This window comes from Felis catus, chromosome X (assembly GCF_018350175.1).
Source record: "Felis catus isolate Fca126 chromosome X, F.catus_Fca126_mat1.0, whole genome shotgun sequence".
In the NCBI taxonomy this organism is placed as follows: Eukaryota; Metazoa; Chordata; class Mammalia; order Carnivora; family Felidae; genus Felis; species Felis catus.
In genome coordinates this window covers 93,420,068-93,435,788 of record NC_058386.1, presented here as the reverse complement: position 1 = coordinate 93,435,788, position 15,721 = coordinate 93,420,068, and the positions used below count along the sequence as shown (strand labels likewise).

The following is a 15,721-nucleotide window of genomic DNA, read 5'->3' as shown; positions in this document are numbered from 1 at the left end:
CCGTGTGCCTTATCAAATGTGATATATACGCCACTCTGATGGCTTAGGGCCACTTTCCCCGCTCCCTGCAAATAGGAAAACCCACTAAGGGAAGTGAGCCTATAGCCTTGAACCAGCTGGATTCACAGAGGAAATCTCAGCTTCTTTGGCAGCCTCTGTCACCTGCAGCCTAATGGCAGCTTTCATGTTCCAAAAATATGCCCTACCAGCTTCTCCCCAAAAGGGTTTCCTGCCATTCTGGGGTTGCGTCATTATCACGGGGGATGAAAATACGGTCCTAACCCAAGGAGGACATAAAGGGCACTTGCGAGGAGAAGCTGCAAGTCAACTTAACATAACGAATATATGCTGGGTGGGGTTCACTTACCTGCAAGAAATGTTCTTTTTTGACAAAGAAGTGAATGATCCCGAGCTGACTAGACCTATCTCACTGGCAACACTGGTGATGGAAGTGATTGCCACAGACGTTAGAGCAGGAAAGGAACTTCAGAGATCATTGCCATCGTCCTGAGCGGAGCGCCTGGCACGAAGTAGTCTCACAAGTAGTAACAGCTCAGTGAATCCGGTTTACTCTCTTTTTACAGATGAAAGAACCAAAGCCAACGGGAAGAAGTAATTTACCCAGCGACATAAAGGTGGCCAGTGGCAACGCCAGGGCGAGAGACGGGAATTTCGAAGTCCGTATTGATTATTTTTTCTACCATACCCTTCTCTGTATTCATTCAGTCATTTCCAGTGTTGACTGAGAGGCTGTGAACTTGAATTATCACCATCCCGAGGACTTTGTTCACGTGACCTCATGCCTGCGAGGCCCTGGAGGAAGACAGCTGCTTAAATCAGCCTTAACTACTCTAGTCTACATCCATGTATCTCTTCCCTAACGTCCCACAGAGCTTCCCGCTTGCCTCGCAGATTTTGATTTTAATTCAAAGGTTGGTGGATTTTTTTTGCAGGGATTTCACATGTATTTCTTGTGTCATTAATAAGTTTGCATGCTCCTCTTGATGAAGGGATGTTTGCTTATAGTGCTTTTATATGTGTCAGCCTGTAAGTTCTTAGGTTTATGTGGGCGCATGAGAGTTAAGAATTAGCATCTAACTTAATAGCCAAATTGGGACATCTCTGAGTCTCAAAGGAAGTATTACTGACATTTATTCAGTAAGTACAAACCGTAACCTTCTTGGGCACCCTGGACTGGATGGTCACCCGAACGATAATGGACTTGATCAACATGGGATCAACTCATTAGACTCCTTTCACTGGTGATTATACAAATGGCCAACTATGGGGTACCCCATTTACCCCATTACGCTGAGTGGAATTATTTCTAAAGCAGTAAGCATGGAAAAAATTTTGACAGGCTGTGGAATTCTATTTACTGGACACTTACCTGCCTGCATTATTTGTTCAAAAGTTATTACAAATATTTCCATAGAAGATTTATTTGTTGCCTTAGTTTTTAAGCTGCAAGGCTAAAATTGATTGCAAGACTTTTGTTGGTCTTATTTTAACCATTCCAATATTGAAAATGTGGCGGGGCGTGAAAAAAATGGCATTTTCCCTTGATTCTTTCCTGAAGGTAAAATACGAAATCTGATGGCTTTCTATGTGGGGTAGGTGAAGCGGGGTGCTATTAGGAGCTATGGACAAAAAAGGTACAAATTTGAAGTTTAAAAATAGATTTAAATTTAAACACTCTATTCAAAAAGTATCAAGACACCTATTATAATTTTAAATTTCCATTGCCATAAATTATGGAGATATTGGTAAAGGAAACAAACAAAATCCATGATCAACTCTTATACAACTAATGACTGACTAACATTTTATAGCATTTACCCACTGTCAATAATCGATAATGACATTGATTATGAAGAAATAATCAAATATATACTTCGATCCAATTTTCATGATATAAATATAGATTTTTTTTTTGTTCAGATATCTAATAAAGGCCAGACATCCCAGAGAAAACAGTCCATAGCTTCAATTTGTTAATATTGCTAAATTAGAGGTTTCATGATAAAAAAAATTCCTGCAGCAGAATGAATTTTAAGCACTGGAACAATGACAGTTACACCATCTGCTCCAGAGAGAAATTTGCTGTCTTGACAGTAATAAAGGACAAATAAGCAATATAGATACACCAAGCCGGCAAGACGGTAAATGCAACAAGGAAAGAAGTATTTCTTTGATAAATTGCACTTTTCGCTGAATACCACTTTCTGTACTAAACAACCCCTCATTCAACTATAAGCAGATGTTTATCAAAGATAATTCATAGTCTTTATCACAAACACTGTTTTGTACTATGAGAGAATCTAAACAGCCACACTTGTCCATCTTCAAAAGTTCTAAGAGAAATTAAAGGACATAAGCAGAAAAAGACAAGTAAAAATAATTACACGGGAGAACAAAATAGCATGTTGCCCTTAGGAAAAATGCTGAGAACAGACATTATGTTGACAGATTCTCACCTACCCACGCGGACCTCTAAGAGAAGCCCCTCAACTATGTTAAGAAATTAAGTTTTAAGAGTCTATTTAAAAAACTGTCTGCCCACATCTTGTTATCAGTGTAATAAGGCTGGTGAGGGATAGGGGAATTGTTCGGATGGCATTTATTCTGCATTGAAATAATAAGGGGAAAGTAATAAAACCCTGTATTATTATAACACATTCATTCAGATGGGTAGTGGGTCATATGAACACTATCTTGCCATATTTCTGAAGAAATAACTGAAAAATATATACTGTGTAAAAAAGTCTTTCTAATGTATCCTTGCCAACTGTCAGGAAAAGCGTGTCATTTTTTAAAACTGGGTTTTGTATTTCAGTCGACAAGGATTTATGTGGTTTGATATGTATTTTTCACTGATATATTTCATGTCAATTGCCTGAAAATAGTAATATAATGAGCTGGGAGTTGTGTGCATTCTTTTATAATGTTGGCCTAATTATCAGAACATAGCTATGACCTGTGAGCCCAGTGTCCTTTCTGGCAGAGGACCCTAGGGACATTTCCTGGGAAGGCGAGTTTATCATCTATAATGTTGGCACACACAAAAAAGTGTGAGGTCTTCCTTCAAAATAATTATTAAATAACTTTTCATGAATTTATGTCTCACAAACTAATCTTTTTTTTTTTTAATTTTTTTTTTCAACGTTTATTTATTTTTGGGACAGAGAGAGACGGAGCATGAACGGGCGAGAGGCAGAGAGAGAGGGAGACACAGAATCGGAAACAGGCTCCAGGCTCTGAGCCATCAGCCCAGAGCCCGACGCGGGGCTCGAACTCACAGACCGTGAGATCGTGACCTGGCTGAAGTCGGATGCTTAACCGACTGCGCCACCCAGGCGCCCCTCACAAACTAATCTTTACTGCATTTTGTTTATTATTTTTTTAAGCAGGTTCCACGCCCAATGTGAGTCTTGAGCCCATGACCCCGAGATCAAGAGTTGCACGCTCTACTGACTAAGCCAGCCCTAGGTGTCCCCCTTTTCTGGATTTTAAATGAGTGTCAGTGTATATTTATTTACCACCTAAAACAGAGAGCCAAATTTTTATGGTTCTAAAACCGCGCGATTCAATTTTCTAGAGCTTTCTTTCACTTCTGGTTCCAAGAATTCATGATGGACTTCATAGCAAAATTACGTGAATTTATCCCTCAATAATTATTTATTGAACTTCTGCTTTATGCAAGGCACTGGGCTGGGTGCTTCTGTAAGTACTAAGATGAATGAAAGGACAGGGTCTTTTCTTTCAAAGAGTTTACAACTTGGCTTATAAGATAACTTTCATGAATACAAAAAATGGGAAAGTGGTCATTGCCAAGCTGGTAGAGGGAGAGACTGGGGGGGACTTGAGTGTCCAAAGGCATTATGAAGGAAAGAAGGGGCCAGGAATGGATCTTGCACATAGATCTAAATTATAAGAAATAATTGAAAAGGAATTCTATCGGCATGAGTTTAAACGGACTGTTATATATGGGGAACGAAGAGGTTGGGAAGGCAAGTGTGTCAGGAGGCTTGTAGGAATGTGGAGAAATACATTTTTCAAGTTTTATTTTAAGGTTTTGTTTATTTTAAAAATTTAAATTAAAAAGTAATTTTTGGGGGGGAGGATGAGATATTAAATGTATTTGAATCTGAGTTTTTCTGTGCTTAATAGTTTTTCTTTAAAAAAAAATGTTTAAAAACATCAAGAGCCAGAACATGCTGCCAGGACTGAAATAATCAGAAATGTCTTCGGTCACAGACGCTGGGCACCCCAGTCTTGTTCGGAATTTTCCAAAGCGTGAAGCCCCTCCAGTGGTGGAGAATGAGAATAATGCCACATTGAAAAAAGCCAGTCGGACACAGGGGATCCCAAGTTATCTTTGTTCAGTTTGATGAAAGTGGAATAGAAGTTTTTAGCTTTCCCAAGTTTCTTGGCAAACGCATCAGCTTGGACGGGGGCCAATGTCTGCAAGATTCTTCTAATCTTAATCTCACTTTTATCACATCAAGGGGAAAAGTGAACTTATCTCTCCTGTCTGAAGAACACTTAAAGGGCAATCTGCCAGCGGAGTAAAATGAGTTTCTCTTGTCATGTCATCATCATGGCAATCTTGGATCCTTCCAGCATCGTCGACCTTATTTGACGGACTTGGGAAACCGAGTCCAAGAGGGGTTCATGTGAATCGCCAAGAGCTACACAGCTAATAGTAACGGTGGTGATAATGTAATGACAGTAACATTTTTGGGTTCTTGGTAACTGGAATATGGACACAGTCGCCTTTATTTAGTAGTACCAGGTACTGAGCTGTTTGATTTGTCTCTCCGCCCCCTCACTTGTCTTAGGCAGGGTCCCAGGACCCAGTGGATATGTACCCACCCGCATGCAGGAGTAGCCCACAGAATGACTCTCCCAGCTTTGTGGAGGGATTTGCTCTTGCACTGCTCGATGCCCAGTTGGTCAGGGAGAAGCCCAATGGGTCACTTGCCAGTGCTTGTAGACGGTAGAGCTGGGGCCGGGAGCCCATGCTCTGTGCAGAAGAACCAGCTTGGAAGAGGGGTGGATATGAGACCTGAAACATGTCGGGATCCATGCTTCATTGGCTCAGTACGGCTACAAAATACCTGGGTCAGCTTTAGGGGAAGGAAATGTGAGTTTAGAATCAGGCAGATCTGGGTTCAGAATCCCAGCTCTGTCACTCACGAGCTGTGGAACCTTAGAAACTCACTTGAGCCCTCTTGGCCTGTGTTTCCTTATATGGTAAAGGGAGCGATAATGACTTGGTTATTGACAGTTGACTGTTGGGACAATTAGAAGAAATAACTTGCAGAGTCCAGTCTCGTACCTGACATCCGTAGATGTTCAATAAGTAACAGCCATTGTTACCACCAAACATCTCCCGCCTCGCCAAAGGCGATTCTCTTTCTCTTTCAAATTACCATTTGTGAGGAACTTGGTTAAAAATGTGTGGAATTTTTTAAGATTCACACTTTTACATGTTTTTCTGCTTGTCTTATAATTTCCCCTTACCAAAGCCAAGTTGCTTTGTGCCTAATTATTTATGTTGGCTTAAGTGTTGGATAGGACTATTCAAAATTGCTTAGGGACACCTGGGTGGCTCAGTCGGTGAAGCATCAGACTCTTGGTTTCAGCTCAGGTCATGATCTCACGGTTTGTGGGTTCGAACCCCACATCGGGCTCTCTGTTGTTAGCACAGATCCTGTTTCAGATCCTCTGTCTCCCTCTCTCTCTGTCCTTTCCCACTCGTGCTCTCTCTCTCTCTCTTTCCCTCTCTCAAAAATAAACACACACACACACACACACACACACACACACACACACACACAATTAAAATTGCTTAAATGTTCCTGACCAGAACTTGTAGATCATTATCCTTGAATTATGTGACAAAGACCCATGTTTCCCGTGAGTCTGGAAGAAACTCACATTCTCCCAAATGTGCAAAATGGAAAAGCATCCATTTGATATGCCTCCCATTTTTTTTCTGGGTTATGACTGAAAACCTGCACATCAAGCAGCGACTGTCAAATAATCATCATTCCATCTTTCTTCTTGTTTTCCTTCATGAAGTCATTGTTGAAATGCTACGAACCATGCACTACTCTAAATGTATATAGCGTTCTTGTCAAAACAAGTCTTTCTCTATCGCCCTTCTAGTTTTGCCCCAGCCTGGTATGCTGCCTTACCAAATGATGCCCACTGGGATACTTGGCCATCTTGGAATTCTAAGAATAGTCTGGCCTCAGGTGCATAGAACAGAAATAATTATAACCCTTGGTAGGTGAGTCACCATCATCTCACCAAACATGGTGACATTGATACAATTAATTCATTAAGCAATTAAAAATTAAAACAACATGTCCTATACGCATTGTGTATACTCAATTTTAGAAGACAATGCCAACTTTTTTCCCCAAGTGGTTGTACCAATACATACTTCGGCCAGTAATGCATAAAACATCTAGATGGCCCACGTTCCTTCAAATGCTTGGCTCTTCCAAGTTTTTAAAGTTTTACCAATATAGTTGCTATAAAATGTTTCATTTCTTTCTTGCCTGCCCCTCCCCCAGATGAAGAAGTCCCATTACCAAAGTTGGGGGTTAGAGCTTTTCCTGGACACTCGAAAGAGAATGGAATCAAAAAGCAGAATTTTCCCAGCGAAATGAAAACTACAGGTGATATTCTAGACTCTTCTAGGCCAAAGGTTTTAAAAAATGAGGAGGAAGAAAACAATTCAAATAAATGGAACTCACTTAAAGAGTAGGAAAAACCAGTGCACTTCAAAAATTAAAGTGCATATATAGGTTTATCTGTGATGTATAAAAGACCATATTTTCCTGCCTAAAATTCTAGAATAATGGCCACTTGAAGGAGGAAATATGCATTAACCTTTGTTTCTGCTCTTCCAATGAAGAAGACCTACCTATTTACCAAGTGTTGGTTAACGAGTTACCATATTGACACTCTCTTGAATGTGCAGAATACTTGATAGACATAAGTACGAAAAGAGGGAAAATAACGTGTGACAAACTGGTTATTAATTATGGGTTTTAATAGTTTACATTTCCTGTAGAAGACCATCCATTTAGGAAGTTGTGGTCCATTTAGTTCAGCATTCAGAAAAATACATGATCATTATCCCACAGTTTTGAAAAAGAGTGGTTACTCAGAGTCATTGTTTTGTATGTAATTATGAAGGCAACAGCCTTAATCCTAAATTATAAGATCACTTTCAGAATGTTGTAGTAGAGGCAAGAAATTCAGTCAAGGTTTTTACCTTATTAATGGCTGTCAATCTATCTCTATCTTTGGTGACGTGACACTATTCTAATTACGTCTAATCACGTCCCATTAAAATTATGTACTTGCCTAACATTAATGGCAACTATATCATTCAATGCCTTTTGCTTTCATGGAAGACTGAAATTTGAGAGGAGCATGTCTAACAAATAAAAATTCTTTAATATAAAGACATAAACACCAGGGGCGCCTGGGAGGCTCAGTCAGTTAAGCGTCCGACTTCGGCTCAGGTCATGATCTCACAGTTCGTGAGTTTCTGGCTCTGTGCAGACAGCTCGGAGCCTGGAGCCTGCTTCGGAATCTGTGTCTCCCTGTCTTTCTGCCCCTCCCCCACTCTGTCTGTCTGTCCCTCTCACTCTCTCTCAAAAATAAATAATAAATATTAAAAAAGAATTGAAAAGAAGCACATCTATAAACTTTGCTTTCAGATTGGCACTATGATCCAATGAATAGGTCCTCTACCCATGGCCATTACAGACTTTTCACAAGATAAGTATACACTTGACAGAAAAACCAAATGTCTCTCTTTTGCTTCCAGTTACCATATCCTTCTAAAAAAATTAGTGGTGACCACACTGTGACGAGCCCTGAGTAATGCATAGAATTGCTGAATCATTATGTTGTATACCTGAAACTAACGTAGCGCCGTATGTTAATTATACTTCAATTTTCTTTTTTAAATATTTCTGAAAATTTATTTTTGAGAGCGCGCAAGCGAGGGGAGGGGCCGACAGAGGGGGACAGAGGATCGGAAGGGGGGCTCTGTGCTGACAGCAGCGAGTCGACTGTGGGGCTTAAACTCACAAACTGCGAGATCATGACCCGAGCTTAAGTCGGACGCTCAACAGACTGAGTCACTCAGTTGCCCCTTCCATTTTTTTAGATCAACCAGCAAATGTCAATGGAGTCCCTACCATGTCAGAAGGACTTCTGTGAATGTCTGGAGAGGGTGTAAAAAGACAAATAGACTGCTTAATGAGATGGAAGAGAAGGATGGCAGCTATGGATACAATTCATCCCATCTTATGAGCTCACTTTCCCATGGCTCTCCCTCTGAAATGCAGGCTTCGTTGATTTCTCCCCTCTTTGTACCTGTATGATCCTTATTGCGTAGGGCACGCTATTTAGCTCTTTGTAACATTCGGCGTTTGTTCTGGTTTCATGTTAATCTCATCTCACTGGTAAGATCATGAGCAAGCTGGGAGGTCAGAGATCATGGCCAATACAACTCCTGAAATTTTGGGGTCAGCACTATGCCAACTCCTGGAACCCCTGGCACAGTGCTGATCCCATAATAGTTCCCCATAATTACTTTGGCTAATTAATCTAATATTCACTCTTTATTCGAACCTCCAAAGGCACAAAGGGAAGGAACAATGATGAAGTTCAGTGTATCACCGTCAGCTACTAGTTCTAGACTGTTCTATTACTCAAATGTTTACAGCAAATAGTGTCAAAACCTCTGAATAATTTAGAGTAATAAACAGCATGCTTTTCCTGTGACAGGGGTATTGTGATATGTTCATTGTAGTGTTTTGCTTTTTAAAAACGAGGTTACGTCATTTTTCGTTCTAATGCAAACTTAATGCACTACCTATTAATACGAAGAGTCAAACAATACTGATCTTGGCTTTATGTAATTTTCCCAAAAAATAAACTGAGAACTTGATGTTCTCTGGGGCATGATATCATAATGTATAATGAAGGAAAAGCTGCCGGAGCCACGTTCTGCCAACTCCTACTATCCAAATTGCCACTGACCTTCCCCTGAAGGCTTTATTTAGAGAGCCTCACTATCCGGTCCTCTTCCTCTAATTCAGTAACCATCTATCACTCCTCACAGCTATAACTCTGCCATAGGGAATGACAACCAGTCAATTGTGGGAGAGAAATAAACAAATTATATTTCAAGGACAGAGCTCGATGGTGGCTAGCAGTAACACTAAAGACATTGATCTGGGAGCAAGTCACGGATTATAAAGTAGGGTGCATAGAAACTTGAAACAAATCGTGTTGGTTCCTTCTCTTTTGTTTGCTTTGGCGCCTGCCTTGGGAATCTAACAGACCCATTCCCTGAGCTTAGGAATCTTGAGAAGCCATGAGCTCCATTCGACTTTTTCGATAAGGTTGTCTAGATAGGAGAGAGGACACTAAGTAGCTGATCAGATTTTTGAAGCTGTGACTTGGAAAAACCTTCACCGCATCAGAGTCCCAAACACTGGGCAACTCCCCCAGCATGACTTGACTTTGTAGCCACCTGGTGGTCGGGCATGCTTGTTACAGGTGTAATCACTGGAGAGCCCACTACCAAAGCGTCGGAACTGTCAGAGGTGAGAGATCCACCAGTATATCTGAACACTTACAGGCGTTTCTCTTTGGAAGAACAGCTATAAATATTATCAAAACCCCTTATTCAGCATCTCCCTTTTTAAATATCTTCTCCATGTTGCCCTCGCCTTATCTATTCCGCCTTATCCCGTTACTGACTATAACCCAATAAGGTCACAGGCCCCATCGGCTCCCACTCATTCCTTGCTAATTGGTTTCCCAGCTTTTTGTGGAGCCCCTGCCCCTCAACACACACTCCTGAAGTGCCCTTCTTCCCGCCCGATCTACATTCTAAACTCAGCTGTCTTCAGTGTTGAGCTCCCAGGCCACTTCTCTACGGTATCACGATCCCAGCTAATTTGACCCTTTGTCCTTGGCCTTTATCGCTTTGTTTCCCTGAGCTATCTTTTCAATGATAGGTTCTCTGGCAAACATTTTTCCCCAAAGCGTCCCTCTCTGAAAAGGTACGTTCTAGGCCGGCTTTTAGGTAACAATTTAGAGAAGACACTGAAATATCAGGTTTCTCTAGGATACTGGAGTTACTTGGTCGTCTTCTCTCCTTTTAGAATCCGAGGTTACTGGTAGTCAATACACCAAGATCTGTTTGTCAACTGAAAATCTGGCTTACCCTTTAAAAGCATGAGGACTGCCAAAGCTCATCAAAATGAATATTAATTGAAGAAAAGCACCAAGGAGCAAACAATGTGAGGCAGGTGTGCTGTACTTAAATGTTAGCACATCGAGTACCAAAATCAATTTTTAAATATAATTAAAAAAAAATAAAGTGTAATAAAGTCTAATTCATTTGTATTTTTATATCCAGGGGAATATGATGTGTTTTGTTTAAATGAATTTACAGAGCTAAGTATATATCCAATTTAAAGGGAGCTTTCTTTATGGAAATCTAAAGATATAAAAATAATAAATAATAATGGAAATGAGTCATTAATTCACTCTTTCGTCCAACATGTATTGAACACATTTATCAAGCACTTTCATACTATCAATAAACATTGCCTCAACTATTAAAAGACAACTGTGGGGGGTGCCTGGGTGGCTCCGTCGGTTAAGCGTCTGACTTCGGTGCAGGTCATGTTCTCAGGGTTCGTGAGTTCAAGCCCCACATCAGGCTGTGGGCTGACAGCTCAGAGCCTGGAGCCTGCTTCGGATTCTGTGTCTCCCTCTCTCTCTGCCCCTCCCTTCCTCATGCTCTGTCTCTCTCTGTCTCTCTCTCTCTCAAGAATAAACATTAAAAAAAATTTCTAAAACAAATAAAAGACAACTCTTAAACTGGGGCAAAAAAATGAATGAATTATACTATTTTAATAAGATTATAACTAATATTCTTTTGTTACATACACAGATATGTAAGAAATAAACTACAGGAAATAGTAGGTGGGACAGAAAATCAACCCAGAAACTTTGAAGTATGTTCGGAGTATTTCAGCCCTAAACTCAACCTTCTGATTCCACACACTTAAACTAAAGTCATTTTGTAGTCAGACGTTGTTTTCTGAAGATACACGGTCAACTTCATTACCCAGGGGCCTACCGCTAAATAACTGGAAGCATTGACATCGACTGTCTTATTGGGTCGTATTTAAGAATAAAGAGCATCCTTCAAGAGAAAATTTATGTAGTTTTGACATTTACCAAGTGGCCTCCATATGCTAGAGACTTTAAGTAGGTTGTTTCATGTAATCTTTTGACCTACTTGTATTATATTGGCTTTCACATTATGGTTGAGGTAAAAAAAAAAAAGGCTTAGAGGCATCAGGTAAATAGCAGTGATGCTATTGACCATAATAGCAAGAAAACAACGATGAATTTCTGTTTGGCATCTGGTATGTGCTATGTATTTAATATTTTCAGATTTACACACTAGCGGTTTTTCTTTTTTTTAATGTTTATTTTTGAGAGACACAGAGAGACAGTGCCTGAACTGGGGAGGGGCAGAGAGAGAGGGAGACGCAGAATTCGAGGCAGGCTCCAGGCTCCAAAGTGTCAGGACAGAGCCCGACGCGGGGCTTGAACCCATGAAGTGTGAGATTGTGACCTGAGCCAAAGTCAGACACCCCACAATAGCAATTTTTCTTAGGCAAGTCCAAAGGAGTCAGGGAACCTTGAATAACTCACTTAAGCCCTCTTGGACTCATATGTTAAGTTTTCATAATAACAACCACTTTTACTAAAATGTGAAAATTAAATGGAATAATTTGTATAATTTTCACTATATTGCCTGGCGTTGAGTAGATGTTCAATAAACAATAATTTATATTATAACTAAATGCAACATCTCTCCTTATTTGATGGAAACCTGGTCCCAGGTCTTTTGAATGTTAAAAAAAAGTTTAAAATTTCCTATGTGTACATTTGGTATTCTTCCTAACTTCCATTAATAAGTTGCCTTTCCTGTCATGGTTAGTCAGTATTTGAAAGTCACGTATAATTTTCTGACCAAAATGTTTCCATTGTGGAACAGTGAAAACTTTCCCTCTGCCTTCTATTTTTTTCTTTACCCTTGGGGATTATGACTGAGTCATAGCTCCTCGTAGATGCATTCCCTATCTTGGAGAAAATCTAAGTAAATAAGTGGTCATTTCCCTATTTATTAGATTGTTATAAGAATTAAAAAAAAATCCTTAAGTTCCTTGTATATAATAAGTTCCCAGCAAGTCATGTTTTAAGTGTAATTACTTATGAGAGGGAGGGAGAGAGAAAGAGAGTACGGGGGATGGGCAGAGAGAGAGAGGGAGAGAGAGAATCCCAGATAGGCTCTGAGCTGTCTGTGCAGAGCCCGATGTGGGGCTTGAACTCACTAACCTTGAGATCATGACCTGAGCCGACGTCGGATGCGTAACTGACTGAGCCACCCAGCTGCTCCCCAAGCAAGTCTTAATTCACTTCTAGCATTCCAATGAAACACAACTGTAAAAAGTCCTTTTGGGATGGATGATGTGAGAAATGGACAGCGAACTAGAGTTGACATTCCATCTTTCACCATTTCCAGCTCTGGTGTTGGGTCACGTTCCGTTGCCTCACTCTACCGCCGCACCTCTCAGTGCGTATGCCTACTCTCCAGCTCATCAGCAACGTGAGTCAGCCGCTGAGGCGTTTGGAGAGGCCATCTTTTTAATCTTCATTCATCAGTTCTTGGCTTCCCTTTGTAGTCGGCTGTGTGCTTTGTGATAATGGACAAAATGGCTTGACTGGCCTGCCCTGCCTGGCTTTGTGATCTTCATTTCACTTTTCCTCAATGAATTTGCAAACCTCGATTCTATACATGCTTCCCTAGACCTCTCATCTGAGAACAGTCTGCTGTCACTTGCAGAGAGTCCTGACCTTTCCAATGTAGCTTTTCCTGGTTTCCTCAATCATTGCTACCCTCTTCCTCCCTCTAGGCAGACCAGGCTTCTCTGAACGTTCCAAAATGTGGAACTTAATCACATCCTCCACTTCGTATTCTGCACGCTCGCTTGACACAACTCCTCATGAAAATCTGCAACGCGGGGCGATCGGCAAACTATACGCTGTCTTTGTATATGGCCCACGAACTAAGAATGGCACTTGCATTGTTTAGATGGTTTTAAAAAACAAATAAAAAGATGAATGATATGCCATACTCTGTGAAAACTGTAGACATTTGAATTTCAGTGTTCATAAAGTTTTATGAGCAACCATTCCTCTCGATGTTGCCCGTGGCCGACGGTATGCTAGAACAGCAAAGCTGAGTTGTTGCAAGAGACTATGTGGAACACAGCGCCACAAATAATTACTACCTGGCCCTTTACAGAAGAAGGTTGTTGACCCCTGCTGTTTTACCGTGCTCCCGCAAGTATAGTTCACGGACCGACGATATCGTCACCTGGGAGCTTGTTAGACACGCAAACTCTGGCTCCTTTCCGGACCTACTTAAGCACAATCTGCAGCTTAACAGGATCCCCAGATGATTACATCCGCAATAAGGCTTGAGAAACATTGCTCCGGCACTCATCGTGCCGTCTTAAAATTGTTTGTCAATATTTAGCAGACGAAAAAATGGAAACACGACTAGGGTAGTAAAATGTATGAGTTACGGGAGATATATGCAATCGGAGACAAATTTGGTTCACTGCATAATAGCTAAGTGTAATTTAGTGGAATAAAAATAAAATACAATGTGAAATTAAAGCAGGAATAAGAAATCTTAGTTGGCCAGGAGGAAATATAAACTCAGAATCATATCATTTATCAACGTGTTCGTCTAGTAACATCACATGTCAATCATATTCATATATATTCATATATTGAATGATACCTTCATACTACATTCAATATATATATATATATATTCCATTTTTTTAACGTGAAAGGTGAGCCCCATTAGCACTAGTTCTTAATACTTTATAGGTTATGCAGAATTAATTTGTCACAAATTTGAACTTGCTTATTTAACGTTTATTTATTTTTGAGACAGAGAGAGACAGAGCATGAACGGGGGAGGGTCAGAGAGAGGGAGATGCAGGATCTGAAACAGGCTCCAGGCTCTGAGCGGTCAGCACAGAGCCCGACGCGGGGCTCGAACTCACGGACCGCGAGATCATGACCTGAGCCGAAGTCGGACGCTTGACCGACTGAGCCACCCAGGCGCCCTGAACTTGCTTATTTAATAATGCATAGCAGTGATAGGATTTGGTTATCTGATGTCTTTTTATATGTCAATTGCTTGTAGAGTTAATGTCACATTTGAAGACACGGTGATACGTTTACTGCTGTCACAGTTAATTGATAGCTCCCATCTGCAACCCTATGTTAAGGTCTTAGTACCTGAGGCCTCTAAAATTTTTCACCAGGCTGCAATATATATAGCTACCAGTAGGGGGCGGCGAGTACAAAAATAGCCTGCACAATTAAGCAACCACAGATCAACTACTTCCAAGAAGTTACACGAATGACTTTTTAACAAATACCTATGTGTTCATTGAGTTATTCAGTCAATGACTATTTACTGAATCATATGCTAGGCACCGTGCCGGATGCTGACAATTACAACCTTCAGCCAAAGCAAATCCTGCCCTTCATCTCCTGACGTTCACGTCTAGTCCCTATCTCCCTTAGAGATAGGGATCTCTAAGCACAAGCATAAATGGACAAACTTAATATAATGTATAAACATAAACGTATAAACCGCAGTAAGTGCTATGATGGTGGTGTGAGCGTTAGGACAGGTGGGAAATGCAAGGAACGATTCACAACAGAGGCGAGAGCATGATGTGTTCAAGGAACTCAAAGTAGACAGTTGTAGCCGAAGCATTCATGAGGGAGGTGAGGGAAGAGGGTAAACTATGGCACTGAAGAGGTCGACGGGGGTCAGATTAGGTTCTCTTACAACCCATAACAAAGATTTTGGTATTTATTCTAAGAGCACTAAGAATAGGGAGGATGGGACTTGGGAGTGCAAATGTGTAATTGGGGCAATCATTTCGAAGGGTGTTCCTGTACTCAGACAAGAAGTGATGGACAAACCAAACCCAGTATAAGGATGCTAGAAATGGAGTGAAGATATTCAGAAGCTAAAGTTGCCAGGAGTTGGTGATGAAATTGGTTATGGGGCATAAGGGATAGGAAGATGTTCAAGGATGACTGACAGTTTCTTGCCCAATCCAACCGTCTAAATGACAGTGTCGTTGGCAATGATGTTAAGAACCTTGCAACACATGGAGAGTATATTCTCATATAATCAAAACCCTATGAAGTCAATACTCCATGGAAAGACAATTAATTACATAGAGATTTTAATTGATATAATATAGTTTTAACGAACATACCACAAATACGTGATTCGCTTTTCACATTTTATTAGTATCTTTTTATAAGCTTACTATCAGTTTTTATTTGTCTCTAAAGATACAAATAAAGATACTTAGTTTTGAGAAAGCTAAATGAACAATGATGCCTAGAGGTACGAAGAGAGAATATTTCAGAAAGCGATTGTTAGCAAGCTCTCATATACCACGTGTTATTTGTCTGGGTCATAGGTTTAATTTTGGCAGGGGAAAAAATAATTTTTAAACGAGAGTAAAATGTGATAGAAACA

General features: G+C 40.5%; 1 protein-coding gene and 1 non-coding gene across 3 annotated transcripts in view; both read right to left on the bottom strand.

The window, feature by feature from the left end:
• Positions 1-15,721, bottom strand: part of HTR2C (5-hydroxytryptamine receptor 2C) — a 298,958-nt gene that overhangs the window by 254,662 nt on the left and 28,575 nt on the right. The window lies entirely within an intron of this gene.
• Positions 4,864-4,992, bottom strand: LOC111558861. Its single transcript, XR_002739987.1, has one exon. It is a non-coding gene; the product is annotated as a small nucleolar RNA SNORA35 (small nucleolar RNA).